The sequence below is a fragment of the Rhinatrema bivittatum genome, chromosome 3 (genome assembly GCF_901001135.1).
Source record: "Rhinatrema bivittatum chromosome 3, aRhiBiv1.1, whole genome shotgun sequence".
NCBI classification, from domain to species: Eukaryota; Metazoa; Chordata; class Amphibia; order Gymnophiona; family Rhinatrematidae; genus Rhinatrema; species Rhinatrema bivittatum.
The window spans coordinates 347,688,320-347,703,527 of NC_042617.1; the positions used below are offsets into that span (position 1 = coordinate 347,688,320).

General features: G+C 45.5%; 1 protein-coding gene across 2 annotated transcripts in view; it reads right to left on the reverse strand.

The window, feature by feature from the left end:
* FUT9 (fucosyltransferase 9) overlaps positions 1–14,464 on the reverse strand; it is a 213,706-nt gene extending 199,242 nt beyond the window's left edge. The window contains exons 1-2 of one of the 2 annotated variants that reach the window (XM_029595402.1): positions 14,411–14,450; positions 6,266–6,338 (exon numbers count right to left, since the gene is read on the reverse strand). The gene's annotated coding sequence lies outside the window, so the exon portion shown is untranslated. Of the gene's footprint in view, positions 1–6,265; positions 6,339–14,410 lie in introns of both variants that reach the window. The other variant, XM_029595401.1, reaches the window with a different exon arrangement.
* Between the last annotated feature and the right edge of the window lie 744 nt (positions 14,465–15,208).

Consider the following 15,208-nt stretch of genomic DNA (forward strand, 5'->3'; position numbering starts at 1 on the left):
ATGCCACGGCGTGGCAAGGGGCCTTGACTGAGTAGAGAAAATGGCCAGTAAGGGCCAAGAAGCTTCACAAAGTTGCTGTACTGTCTAGATGGAAGAAACCTGCTGAGCATGTCCTAACTACAGAGTTTCTGTGCCATTTAGATGGAAGAAACCTGCTCAACATGTCCTCACTACAGAGTTGCTGTGTCGTCCAGATGGAAGAAACTGGCTCAGCATGTCCTCACTATAGAGTTGCTGTGCCACCAAGCACAAGGGATGGTGTTCTGTGAAGCATTTTCATGCAGCACACTAAGAAGCCTACAATCACTTTCCAGCTGTTGCCTCTTCTTAGGCTGTCCCATCTCCTGCAAGTGCTGCCTCCATGCTGCTGGGTCTCCTCTCTTCTCACCTCCTGCCTCCATGCTGCTGGGTGTCATCTCTTCTCATCTTCTGCAAGTGCTGCCTCCATGCTGCTGGGTCTCCTCCTGGGCCTCCTGCCTCCATGCTGCTGGGTCTTGTGCTGCTCCTGCTGTGATGATGCTGCACTCTGTGGTCCTGCTCCTGCTGCCTATATGCTGAACTGTGGTGCTGTGGCCCTTATGCTGTCCTCTTTGAGTGCACTCTTTCAACATGGACTGACTGGGGATTTTGTGTTGTCAGCACATAGCAGTGCTGCATGTAGCTATTAATTTACAGTACTACTATAGTTTTAGGGGTGCCACTTCCTCTTTCTAAGTTCTTAGTTGTAATCATGATTGTGCAATGATGATAAGATGCAATGCCTGTATATGTAATGATGCCATTTCAATCTATTAAGGTACAGGTGTACACTGAATGTGCTGTTCATGAAATGTACATTGTTTTTTGCTATTTGCTATCTTGCCCTTGCAGAATATGATTACCTAAGACATTGCCATTATTTCAAAGAGTGCACTACATGTGTTTGCTAATAAAGTGCTCACTGTTTGGAAATATCAACTTTCTAGTGGTATCCTTTCATTATGTGCTTTCTGTGTTTATGGTACCAAAGGTATAAGGTTTGCTTTCCACATGATTCTGCATGCTACAATACCCTGCCTCATTCCAATTGTGCAGTTATCGAGCATGCAAGATCATTTGGCCTATGGCATTACAATGAAAGCTGCATGTATGCTGGTAAGCAAGACAGTCAGAGGTAAAGAAGAAGCTCCTTACTGTGGACCTTCACTATACTGTTTTCTAACTCCTGCTTACATGTGCCTGTATGTGACCTGCTCTGTACCTTCATGGTAAATATACATCATATAGTGTGCATGTATAGCTTGGGTGGTGTAAAGGGGGAACTTGGAGAAATCATAACCCAACAGTTTATTTTCTGCCCCCTTACTTCTCTCAGGAGTGCAAGGGTATGTGACCACATACATTTGTAAACCAAATACAATGTGTACTTACTGAGTGTTGGAACATACTCTGAGCTGCTGGCTCACAATATCTGGATGATGAATGATGCAGTACCATCTGCTCTACAAAGTCCACGGGCACCACCAGAGGGCCTAGAAGGGTGCTGCTGGTGCTGGTGCTGCTGGTGAATGACTACTGCTACAGAATCTGCACAGGTGCACAGCAGAGGATGAAGGGGTTTGCTGTGGACCAGGCAGACTTCCTCATTCTGGCTCCTACCCCTGTACTGGCATGGCTTGGGGGTCTGTATAATATAAGTAAGGCAAGGCTAACCTTACACGTAACATCCAGATCCCAAAGGCAGGCCCACGTAACATCCAGATCCCAAAGGCCACTACAGGCATGGCAGTCTGTCTGAGGAAGTCTGCATGGTCCACAGCAATAGCAGTACCCCCCTTCATCCTCTGCTGTGCACCTGTGCAGATTCTGTAGCACACAGTACTCATTCACTCCTCCTCCCTACTTGTCACACAGTGGCTGACACTGTGTTGTAAGAGTCACCAAGTTCACAGCATAGTGAAACTGAACATCTGGTTTCTGTACAAGTGAAGCTCCTACAGTGTTTAGGAAATTGTGGCACCTCCCTTTGTAGGCAGATATAGGCGCACCACTTATAGGTTTGCACAGAAAAGGTATTGTTGTTCATATGGGCAACAGACGGTAGGTGTACCATTCCTGCATCTACACAGCATTGAGGGAGTGAGAAAAAAGGGGGGCTGGTGTGGCAACCTCTATGTAAACTGTGCTTGATGTGAGCTATGGAGAGGTGCTAAATGACAACAGTGACAGAAAAAAGAGACACCAATAGTAGTATCCCAATGCCTGTGGCACGTAGCAAACAAAGCAACAGCAAACCCCCCTGCCCCCCCCACACACAAAAACATGCACCGAATTTCTCATTATTGCGGCATGTAAACCAGCATGATGCTAAGCACTCATCTGAAAGGGCCCTATAGGCATAGCATTACCTAGTCCTTTACACTGCCTGTTCCATGCATCACAGCATTTCCACATAAAATTCCAAGATTATGGGCCAGGCCTAGGTGTGAGTGGGCAGCACACCCCATAATAACAGCACTATTTGACATACTCCAATTACTTGGTGCTAAAACATCAGTATGGGTGGGAGGCCACGGTCAGAACAACAGTCAAATGCTAAGTATAACTTTCATGGTGTATAGCATACTGGATGTTTCAACATGCCCAACTGCACACCTCTGTTCCTCTGTGAACACTGCTGTAAGTGTACTTGGGTAAAATGAGCAGTACAAGCAGTCAGACCATTCCTATCGCTCTCCATATGCTGAGCTGTCAGAGGTACACCTTCTCCAAAGATCAAATACACGATCAATGCTGTGTAAAAGCTGTCTGTGCTCAATGTAGGTGCAAACACTGTCTGCTAAGGGGTATTGGATTGCAGGGCCAAGGAAACAACCTCCGAATGCAACAGCACCCACTAGGGATGTGCAGAGGAGCCGCATACGTTTCATACGGCATTCGTATTTGTCGGGGCCAGATACGTTGTATCCGTTCAAAGGGCTCCCGATCCATTGATACATGCCATTCTTATTCGTTTCCCTTTTAATTTAATTAACTACAACCCCCCACCCTCCTGACCCCCCCCCCAAGACTTGTCTAAATTCCCTGGTGGTCCAGCGGGGGTCCTGGAGTGTCTGCTGCCCTCCCTCTGTCGGCTGGCAAGTCTTGGGGGGTCAGGAGGCCCCCCAAGCTGGCCCAAAGTCCCTGGGAGTCCAGCGGGGGTCCCGGAGCGATCTCCTGCCCTTGGACCATCGGCTGCCAGCATTCAAAATGGCGCCGATAGCCTTTGCCCTTCCTATGTCACAGGGGCTACTACTGCCATTGGTCGGCCCCTGTCACATGGTAGGAGTACAAGATGGCGCCAGCAGCCGACGGAGGGAGGGCAGGAGACACTCTGGGACCCCCCGCTGGACCACCAGGAAATTTAGGCAATTTAGGGGAGGGTCAGGAGGGTGGGGGGTTTGTTTAAAATTGCCATTTCGACGGCCGAATGATTCAGCCGCGATTCGTTGTATTCGTGGGAAATCGCAATACGTTTCGTGACGCAACGAATACAACGAATCCGGCCATATTCATTGCGGATTCGCGATACGTTGCAAATGAATGCACACCCCTAGCACCCACACACACAGACTGAACAAGCCACACACAGCACATCAGTCACCGAGTCATACACTCACTTATGTGACCTGTAGGGATTACATGCTCCAGTTCCTGCACCTACACATGTGCAAGGACTATGTTCCTGAAATGTTTGTCATAAGACAACATAGAGGTGTGTGGCAGCTTGCAGTAACTGCTAATGAGGCTGTGTGAATCCTTCCTATTCCAACATTATCTATAGCAGCCCACAGGAAATACTTCTGTCTCGGGCATATATCACCCTTACTTAGTGCGAGGTTCTGACATGGGCGCCTGAAGGGCTTAGGTGGCACAAAATGCATCTGTCAAGATAGCAACACATGAAGGCCATTACCTATGATGGCAAGCACATGTGACAGCATTAGGCCTTTACATTCAGCACTGTCTGTCATTTACAGTGGAGACAGCTTGTAGGCTCATAAGCATTTTAACTGACCAGACTTGGTCAACCCAGAATGCAATACACTGAAAACTACATGGACTGTATAGGATCAGACCTGGCCTGCTCACAACTTACTGCTGAGCCTAGAGCATAGCAGCTGTTCAGCAGTCCACAGACGCCATCCCTCGCATGTGCATCACCAATGACATGCAACCATGAAAGCATGCAAATTTGTGCAGCCATGTTGGTAGCACAGCTATCTGTAAGGTTTTTTTGAACAGGAGTACTCTGCCTATGTGCTTTAACATTGCTCATAGATGACAGCTGTAGTGTAACAGGTAATAGGTATAGGTTAAAGCCTAAGAATGAGCATAAGGTCAGGGTACATATATATGTACATACAGCTACACCACATGATTATCAGTGATACCTAACGCACAATGACCTTGCACCAACCTGACTTCTGTAGATCACACTGAGGTTATGTGTAACGGCACAGTTTAAGGCAGGAGGTTCACACACACACGTGATCTGTTGGCCTGTATGATGTGAGCGTTTGATGAAGATTGATGTGGCTGCTGTAAGATTGCTTATTAAGTATACTGTCATAGTCACATGTCAGCGGTCATAGGAAAAAACAAGTGAAGACACAATATTATCTGATTCCCAATCATGCCTTCATTGAGCTGGATGTGCATGCTCCTGTTGGCTCCCCGAGAAGCCAAGGCAATGTACATGACATTACGACTGGCAAACCCCCCAACATTTGCACATTAATATTTCTAAATTGCCTAGCAAGGTGTAGTAAGGATGCATGGGTATGGGGGTGCATGCAACCACAAAGAGGAATGCTTCCTTGGAAGGAGCTGTGCACATAATGAAAACTGCAGCAGATAGCCCAGTTGCTTTCACTAAGGCTGTAATGGAAGGTGTGCTCCTACAACACTGTGATGTGTGCAATATTGTTGTCACCTAACTGCAATTTTATGGATACATTAATCGTGTCCTACTTTTGAAGTATGTACATGCTGCCATTTCATCACATTTTCCTATATATTTTTTAAGCAAAACCAAGACTCTCAATACATGTAGGTATGCTAGTAAGACAAGGACTAAATGTACATTTATTTATTTGTTTATTTATTTATTTAGTGATTTTTTATATACTGCGGCACGTTAATAACATCACCTCGGTTTACAATAAACAAAAACATAAGCAACAAGCTTTACAGACAATATGAAATAATGCGAACTTAGTATATATCAATTAAGAACAAACATAGTAACAGAGAACGATAAAACTAATGATAATAATATTCCAATGTTCAATATTCCAATGTACATATCCTGGAAATCACTAGGCAGTTGAAAATACTACAGTACAGTGGCTCTTTAAGTGGTGAGACACTGGTGTCATGTTGTTGTGGGCATGCTCATTTACTACAGGGGTATAACTTCACCTGCACACCTTTAAACACTTTGGAAATCTGTCACTCAAACATTTAACTGTCTACAACTTACTTTCACATGGCATTTCACATTCACAGGTATTTGAGATTTATAGCATTTTTATAAGTGTAGTTTTCCAGAGTCAAGGAACATGTGGGGTGCCATCACACTTATGGCTAGATGTCATCCATATGTGAGTGCTAGAATGTGGTCCACTGGTGAGGGCTTACAGGCCACAATGTACTAGGTCGGCCACTAAGTGTAATGGCACACATGCCTCTTTTACTGTCACTATCAGGCAGAACACATGATGGCAGCAACTTGTCTTTCATGTAATGTTTACTTTCACAACTATATTTCAAGTATAGTATACTGGTGCTTTATGAATACGAATCCAGAGTACCCATATGTGGTTTATGCAACATGGTGAGCTACACAGTCAAGCATGAGAGAAAGAAAAGGGCTAGCGAGGAGAAGAGCAGCTAACAGGCGGCAGGTGGCCCTCCCCTGCAAGGGGAAGTGGTAGGTAAGTCCTATCAGGAAAAGTGTCTTTGTATAAGTTTTTGGCGAATCCGGCTGCCACTCAGCATGGTCTCCTGGGCTCATGCAGGGAGACATGGAGGATCCTGTGGGAGATCCGGACGTAAGCCTATTGGTACTCTATGGCATAGAGCCATATTATGGAATATGCGGTACAGCAATACAATCTCTGCAACTTTGAGTGGGGCATACATTAAAGCTCCACCAATCTTGTCCAAACAGCGAAAACAACTTTTCAAAAGGCCAAAGGTGTGTTCTATGATACAGTGGGTAGCACATAAGGCTTCATTGTACCTTGTCTCTGCTGGTGTGTTGGGAATGGCAACGGGGTTGAGAATCCATGGCCTGCAACCGTACACTGAATATCCTGCGGCAATGACAGAAGAAACACATGAATGATTGCATTGTCACGTGCAGATGTGAGTTGCAAACCACAGCATCCAGTAAGACTGTATAAGGTAGCATGTAACTTTGCTGAGCCTTAAAGGTTGATTAGCGTGGCCTAAATGCATTTCACATTGTTGTTGGCCACTATATGAGCAGGCTAGCTGAAGGCTAAAGGAGCTCATCTGTTCAAGACTGCTAAATCAGATGTGGCTATTGGAAGTATTGCATGACAGTCCCTCCCAACCCAGCAAAGGATACTGGTGTGTAGCTGGCTGCCAACCTTGAAGAGATACCTAAGAGGTGACACACCTGTGTTAGCAGCAAAAGCCGTACCTCATGCTGTGCATGTGAATGTCTGTGGCAGCTCTGCTCCATAGAAACCCATTAGTGAGTCCACACATAGGCAATATAGCAGGCCCCCAACATGCATAGGATACTGATTGTGGTACCGGTGTGTCAGGTAATACAGAAACAATGTGCAAGAATATTTGTGATGCCTCAGTAATGGCCCATATGTGATAGTGCTGTACCAGTGGTGTGGACAGGTGAAGCTTGAGATTCATTAGTGCCATTGTAAGAGTTCCCAAGGGAAGGAAAAGAATGAGGCCTTTTTGCTAATGTAGACGTGCAAAGTGTATAGTGGTTCCTCACTCAGCAACCTTTACGTCCCGTGCATTATTTGCCCTCAATCGTTTTGCTGGCCTTTAGGGATGTCCACTCTGTTGCAGTGACAACTGTAAAAAAACAAACCTTTCCTCCTAAACCCTTCCTATTACTCACAAAGATACAGAATGGAACCAGCTCCTGAACCAATTCCTGGGCACTTCACATATCTTTCTCTCCTCAAAGCAACTTACAATTATCATTATGCAATGTCAGTCAGCCAACCAATTTCTATTCTATTCCACCATCTCGGGACCCATTCTGAGGCTGCTCATTTTATTTCATGATTCTCCTATGTGGGTCTGTGTCAAAATCTTTGCTGAAATGTAAGTAAATCACATCAAGGTTCATCCTTGATCTAATTTTCCAATCACCCAATCAAAAAAATCAGATTTGTTTGATATAACGTTGCTCTGGTAAAACGATGTTGCCTCGGATCTTGAAACCTACTAGATTGTAGATAGTTTCACTAGCTTTTCTTTCTCCAGGGACTTCATTCATTTTCCCACCACCTAGGTAAGACTAACCAGCCTATAGTTTGCAATCTCCTCTTTACTACCACTATTGTTGTTGCGCTGGAGGTGGACCCTTGGCCTGGCGCAGGATTGGTACGGCCCTCAGGGAAGTCCCAAAGGGCGCATGCCACCAGGAGGCAGAGCACACAAGGAGACAGAGGCAAGCTGGAGCTTCACCAATAACATTCCTGGGGTTCCACGGGTTGAGCCCTTGGGTATCCAGACCGCCTGGGCTTAGGTGGGCCTCGGAGGGCCTCCCAGAGAGGTAGCAGAGAGGTGTGCCCACCAATAGCAAAGGTGTGCGGCTGATGGAAAACAGGTGAGCTAGACCAGAACAGAGAGTCCCCGAGACCACTGGAAGGGAACAAGAACTGAAAGTCCTCCGGACAAGGTAGGCAGCACCTAGTGATCTAGCTTGTAGAAGGCCGCGGGTAGCGTCAGGGCAGGCAGACCCTGAGGTCACAGGAAGTGAAAAGAGTGTCCGAGTGAATTGCAAGGGTCAAAGCCAGGGAATCCATCCGAAGGTGGTCAGCCAAAGCAAGGGTCAGTTCCAGGTATCAGTCCGAGTGTGGTCAGAGGCAAGCAGAGGTAGGTTCCAGGTAGCGGTCAAGTATGGTCAGAGGCAAGCAGAGGTCGGTTCCAGGTAGCGGTCAAGTGAGGTCAAAGGCAAGCACAGGAGCTAGGAACACCTGGAGGGAACAACGAACGAGAGAACCTGTTGCAAAGGCAAGCTCTGACTGCCAGTGCTTGCCTAAATAGGTCCTGGATGATGACGTCCATAGATTGGGAAGGCAGGGCCCACGAAGATGGGTGACCACAGCGTCTCCACCATTTCAGGACCCCCGAGAGAGGAGCAACACAGGAGTTTGTTTCCTCCACATCGCGGATAGGCCGGCGCTTGCTCCGGAGTCAGCGGCAGGGGGTAAAGGAAGGCCGGCCGCGGGACCCTTGGCCGGCCGACGCAACAGTACCCCCTCCTCTAAGCCCCCTCCTGAGGGCCTTTGTTGGCTGGAGTGTCTGATCTCCTGATGACGTGTGACTCCATAGAAGTGGTCCTTCAGGGCGAGAAAGAAGGACATGGAGATTTCGGATCTCATCTTCCTTAAAGGCCAAGAGAGATAAAAACCCTTCATGGCTCGATTATGCTTCTTGACGAGAGCTTTATGTTCAGTCGTCTCTGTATCAGTTGCCCTTCCAGTTGGGCAAGAACTGCCCTCGAAACCTCCTCTCAAGGGGAACTGGATCTGGTCTGGATCTCCGGAGTCCTCTGACAAGGAAGAAAGTTGGGAAGGGCGGTAGCCACGGTTAAAGTACTGAGGGAGGCTTACTTGATTACAGACAGGATTCAGAATACTGCGGTCCCCACTGTATCAGATGGGCCGTGGCCCAATCAAATTGAGGCTGATGCTTTCCATAGCCATGGAAGCCCCAAAATGACCGGGTTGACTGCTGTAGAAAAGAATATAGAAGAAAATGAGCTCTGAGTGATCTGACTGACCCTCAGAGTAAGGGTTTGGGTAGCCTGAGTCACTATTCCAGGAAGAGAGTCCCTATGGACCAACGAGGGAGCCAGGGGGCAGAGTTTAAGGCATCTGTTGGGATTTGTTTACTGGTCTAGTAAGATCCTGTTGAATAAAGTGGCCCCCGCACCAGAGTCCACTAGGACCTGAGTAGGGAAAACTGATGGAGGATGTCTCCACTGAGTCAGCAACAGGAACAATGGTGAGGGTCATGGTGAGGCCAAGGGCTATTGCCTCAGGAACCTCTCGACGCATGATCGCGCTCTTCTTAGGACACTGAGGGTAACAGATGGCCCGAATTCCCACAAGTAGAGACAGAGGCCAAGGTTGACGGCAAAAAGATCTTCCTCATCAGAAAGACGGCTATAGCCCAACTGCATGGGTTTCTTCATGGGAATTTGTGGAAGGCAAGGGTGTGATCACTAAGTGTGGAGTGATTCCCTGAAGCGATTCCTCGGGGTAGAGTGGTTTTCCCCGAGATCGTTCCTGGAGACGCTTACCAATCTTCCCTGTTAGATCGATGAGACCCTCGAGGGAGGTAGGGAGCTCCCGCACTGCCAATTCACTCTTTTATACCTGAGGGCCAATCCCTCCAGGAAAATGGCGAGTAAAACTGTCCCCCTTGCCAGTTCAGTCTGTGTCCAGAGTACGAAATTCAATTGCATAGTCGGAAAGAGAGCGGGTTCCATGGCGAAGCTGCAGAAGATCGGATCCCATAGCTGGCAGCCTGCCCGGGTTCTTAAAATACCTGTTTAAAGGCGGACATGAATTGCGGAAGGTTCGAAAGCATGGGGTCCAGAGTGCTCCCACAACGGGAGGGCCCATGCCAATGCCTTGCCATCCAAAAAGGACAAGATAAAGGTTATCTTGATCAGATCAATGGAAACAATACCGCTTGGAGAATGAAATGCATATAGCATTGGTTCAGGAATCCCCGACACCGTTTGGGATCCCCAGAGTAATGTGATGGGGCCAGCATGGAAATGACCCGCCCAACCAAGGTCGGTGCCAGCACGGAGCCGCAGGGGGTAGCGTGGGATATAGACTGAGTGCTATGAATCTTGCTGAGCTGCAAAGGCGGTTTAATTCCGCCACTACCTGCTGCAAGATTGACGATGATCCTGGAGCTTTTGAATGATCCCGGGAACAGATTTTAACACAGCCAGGTCCACAGGATAGGAATCCAGCCAGGTGTGCAGACGCTCTATGAGGCGGCCAGATTTTCAAGAAAACGCTGCTGCTCCTGCACCTTGGAAGCCAGGCCTGGAATGACCTGGCGGGCACGTGGCTCCACCGAGTCCATGGCCTTTGCAATTTGTTGCACTGGAGGTGGACCCTTGGCCTGGCGCAGGATTTGTATGGCCCTCAGGGAGGTCCCAGAGGATGCCTGCCACCAGGAGGGCGGAGCACAACGAGGAGACAGAAGGCAAGCTGGAGCTTCACCAATAACAATCTGGGGGTTCCGCGGGTTGAGCCCTTGGGTACCTGGACTGCCTGGGCTTCGGTGGGCCTCGGAGGGGCCCACCTAATAGCAAAGGTGCTCGGCTAATGGAAAACAGGTGAGCTAGACTGGAAGAGAGAGTCCCAGGACAACCACTGGAAGGGGAACAGGAACTGAAGGTCCTCCGGACAAGGGAGCAGCGCCTAGTGGTCTAGCTTGTAGAAGGCCGCAGGTAGCGTCAGGGCAGGCAGACTGGAGGTCACAGGAGAAGTGAAGAGAGGAGTCCAGGTGAAGCGCAAGGGTCAGTTCCAGGTATCAGTCCGAGCAGTGGTCAGAGGCAAGCAGAGGTCGGTTCCAGGTAGCGGTCAAGCGAGGTCAGAGGCAAGCAAAGGTCAGTTCCAGGTAGCAGTCAAGTGAGGTCAGAGGCAAGTAGGGGTTGGTTCCAGGTAGCGGTCAAGCATGGTCAAAGGCAGGCACAGGAGCTAGGACACACTGGAGGCAACAACGAACGAGAGAACCTGTTACAAAGGCAAGCTCTGACTGCCAGAGCTTGCCTTAAATAGGTCCTGGATGATGATGTCGTAGTCTGGGAACGCAGCCTCTGCGTGCCACGGCCCCTTTAAATCCAGCCAGGGAGTGCGCACACCTAGAAGCCCTGGAGGAGGAAGCAGCCAATGGCGGCATGTCTGCCTCAAGGCAGGGGCCGCGAAAGAGGGGCAAACCATGGCGTCTCCACCATTTCAGGACCGCCGAGAGAGGAGCATGCACATTGCTGGAGAGGCCGGCGCTTGTTCTGGAGATGGCGGCAGGGGGTAAGGAAGGCCTGCCGATGCAACAATTGTGGTAAAGAACCAAGAGGAAAGAACCAAAGAGGAAGACATAAAAACTGACTTGGAAATGGAGCAAAATCCTACAATCAAGCTTCTATGGCTGGCAGTGTGAACAGCAATAACCGGACAGCCTGCATGACAATTGGTCTTTATCTGCCATCATCTACTATGTTAATTCATCTACTATGCTATTATCAATTTGATTTATTTATTTAGTATTAAACCTTTCATCTCAGTGTAACTTATGATAGAAATCACACTCAAGTATAAAGCATTCCAATAAAATAAATATTTATTTATTTATTTGAACAATTTATATAATGCATCTTGGTCTGGAAAAAGTGCTCAAATGTGTACACAAGTCTTAAAAATAATAACATTAAACCTATTGTAAACAAAATAAATATAATAGCACAATCCACATAATGTTTCCACTCAGCAACTAAAACAATATCCAGAACCATAAGTCACCAGATCAAGATCCAGGTGAGTTGAGCAGAAGAGGTGGAAAAGAAAGGGGATGTAGTAAAGGCACACAAGGGATAGAGATGGTACTGACATTTTTGCACCATAGGTAATCTTCCACCCAAAACAATGACCTGTGCTGCCTGGCAATTAGTGCCAACCCTGAAAGATTTCATCTTAATACTCCTGGATTGTACAATGGGCAGGGCCATATTTTCAAATTAGGCACAGTAGGGCACATGTTTATAGGCTTTCCAATTGAAGGATGTGCAGAATGTACATTTTCAGCTTATTCCATTTTGCTTCACTGGGGGAGGGTATATTCTGGCCACATTTGTTTCATTGTGATGAGTGCTTTTTCCTGGAATTATTTTGTTATGGGAAATAGGGCACACAATTTCTGAATAGTGTGCATTATTTCCACAACTTCCTGCCCAACCCCACCCCCCCAATCCCCCCCCCCCCCACAATAGCATTTTTGGGTTTTGTTGACAACCAGGGAATTCGTTTTGTTTGAAATAAAACAAACCAAAAAAGGGCACTTTTGGTGTGGAATTCCTTATTTGTTTCACCTTTTACCTTTCCTCCTGGCACAGTCCTCTTCCCAGTTCCTCCCTCACACTGGCAGGAGGGAGCGGAGCGGAGCGAGCTTTAAATGCATCTTGCTTTCTCCCCTTCCAGTTTCAATCTGAAGTCTGAACCATGCCGTGCCTGTAGACCCACAGGATCTCCTGGCACTGCACTTTCAGATTTCAGATTGAAGCTGGCAGAGAGGCGGCAGATGCAGGCAAGAAGTTCTGCCTTCCTTCTGCCAACAAATTGGAGGGGAAGGAATGATCCACCTATCAGCCAGTCTGGACAGTAGGTTACACAGGGGATGGAGGAGGCTGGATTTGGATAACAACCATATTAATATTGATACCTGTTTGGACTTATTACAGTTATGTGATTAGATGTGAGAAAATGAGATGCGGGAGAAAACTAAGATGGATCATGTTCATACACCAAAGATGGTGAGTACTAAGGCGGAAGACAACAAAGATTGTCCTAGAGATATTTGCAGACAGTCACTCTGTGGCGGAAGCTAGGGATTTATTGTAGCTGCGTGGGGTAGGATATCAAAAAATTATGGTGTGAAAGAGCTGGGTGTTACTGGGGTTTGTTGTTGTCATTTCATGGTATAACTCCATGCGATCACTCCGCTCCTCAAACAAATAGCTTCTTGAAATCCTCTCCTCTCGGTATGCCCATCTTGACTCAACCAAGAATGAGCTTTTTCAATCACAAGCACCACACTCTGAAACTTTCTACCCCTACAGTTATGATTATATCGATGACCCAAAGGCATTCCGGAAAGCACCTCAAGACATTTATTTTTAACAAGGCATTCAAAGACCTAATAAAGCAGAATTTAAGCACATATTGTCCTTGATCATCTTGCAGACACACCTGAATTATTGATTCCATAGCTACTGTTTGTAATTATTAGGGTTATTTGTTTTATTATGAATGTTTTTATGTAACCTGCCCCAAACTTTGGAGGACACGGGATGAGTGATTTTAAATAAATAAATATTTAAAGCAATACAAATATCTATTATGTGTTTGTTGGTTGTTTGCTTGCTTTTGGTTATTTTATCCTTGCAAACTGCATTGGATGTATTGTTTTAAGCTGAGGAAGTGGTCTATACAACTCCCCCAAAATAATACAGACATATATCCATGGCAGTGTGGACAGAAGGACTGCACATCCTGGTTGGTCCTTCTGCATTCATCTATTATGTTATTATGGTCATTCTAGGAAGGATGTGAGGCTAGGAGGATGGGAAGATGAATAGGGGCATGCAAGATACAAATTTGGCCCTGGTGAATGGGGATAAAAATATCACAATCTCTATGGCTTTAAACATAAAACTCATTCAGTGTTACAGATGGAAAAAAATTTCATGGCATAGAGAATATCTAAGGTGTTTTTTCCTGGACAAGATTCACTAAGTGATGTTAACTTATGTCTAGATAAAACACAATTGATACAACAAGCAGAATAAGACATACATCACCACTTAGCCAAAAAAGGAACATGAATGACAGGGTGATTTTAATTATTTCTATGTTGGTAAACTGTGAAAGGAAAAATAAGAAACCAGATGTATGCAAAATATGAAACAAAGATTCAGAAAACATTAAGTAGAAAATAAATCTATTTTTTTTTATATATGTTAAAACCCAATTCCTATTTTCTTCAACATGTCAATGAAAGGGCAACCAAGGCTGATAAAGCCAAGTGTGTTGAATGAGTAAGGAACACAAAGGTATCTGTAAATGCGCAGCAGTGTATTGATAACCATACAATGGGCTAGAAAATGTCAAATGAAGTGAAAAAGAAAAGAATAATTCTCTAGCCACAAATGTGTTCAGGTGCACTTTAAACTCAGTGGAGCAAAGCTATCGCATACTAACCACAAAAAGCATCTTGGGGATTACTATACATGCTAGGCCAACAGAAAATGTGTATTGCCAGGTTTACATCAAGCCAAACTAAGCAGATTTTAAATGGTAAAAAAAAAAAAAACAAACCACAGAGAAAAAAGATATAATGGAGAATTAATACTTTTTACCTGTACTCTTTAAGCTGGTGTTCTGGCTATGCTTTCGGAACAGGGTACAATTCTGCAAGAATTCAGAAAAGGGCATTTCAGAGCTTGTGGTGAATTAACACTGGAAAATTATTGCAGCACAAGATTTGAGGAGGTGCAACATGTGGCAATATAGCTCTCCCCTCCCCCCCCCCAAAAAAAAAAAAAAAAAGATGATGGGACGAGAGTAGGTGAAAAGCTTTTACAAATCCATAATAACATTGCTATTGTATTAAAGATATTGGTAATATTAAACTGGCTAAATTATCATAAACAATAAGGAGGAAGGATGTAAATCATTAATGATATCCATAAAAGCTGGCCCTTATATTTGAATTTCTGGTTATTTGCTGACACCTTACAGTTTTTTTTAATGAAACTACAATAAACTCCCTGTGAACTTTTATGGACATCATTAATGATTTACATCCTTCCCCTTATTTGTTGATTGATCCATTGATAGTTGGATTCTTCACTAGTCTCTGTTGCTTTAAATAATCCCACAATTATTTTACAAGACCAAAAAATCATGGAAAGTGCAAAGAAACTTTTTCCAAATAAATCTACATAAAAATAAATATTTTATTCAAAGAATTTCTTATTTTCTGTTTAAAATGCTCTTTTACTTAACATTCAAAAAATGTGAAACAAATACAAATATTTATTATAATACATTTCAGACATCAATATCCATTCAAGGTCATAAATCCTTCAAAAAAGGTAATGCCAACCCACACAATAACACAGATATCTAAACCCCCCACCTCTGACAAGATATGC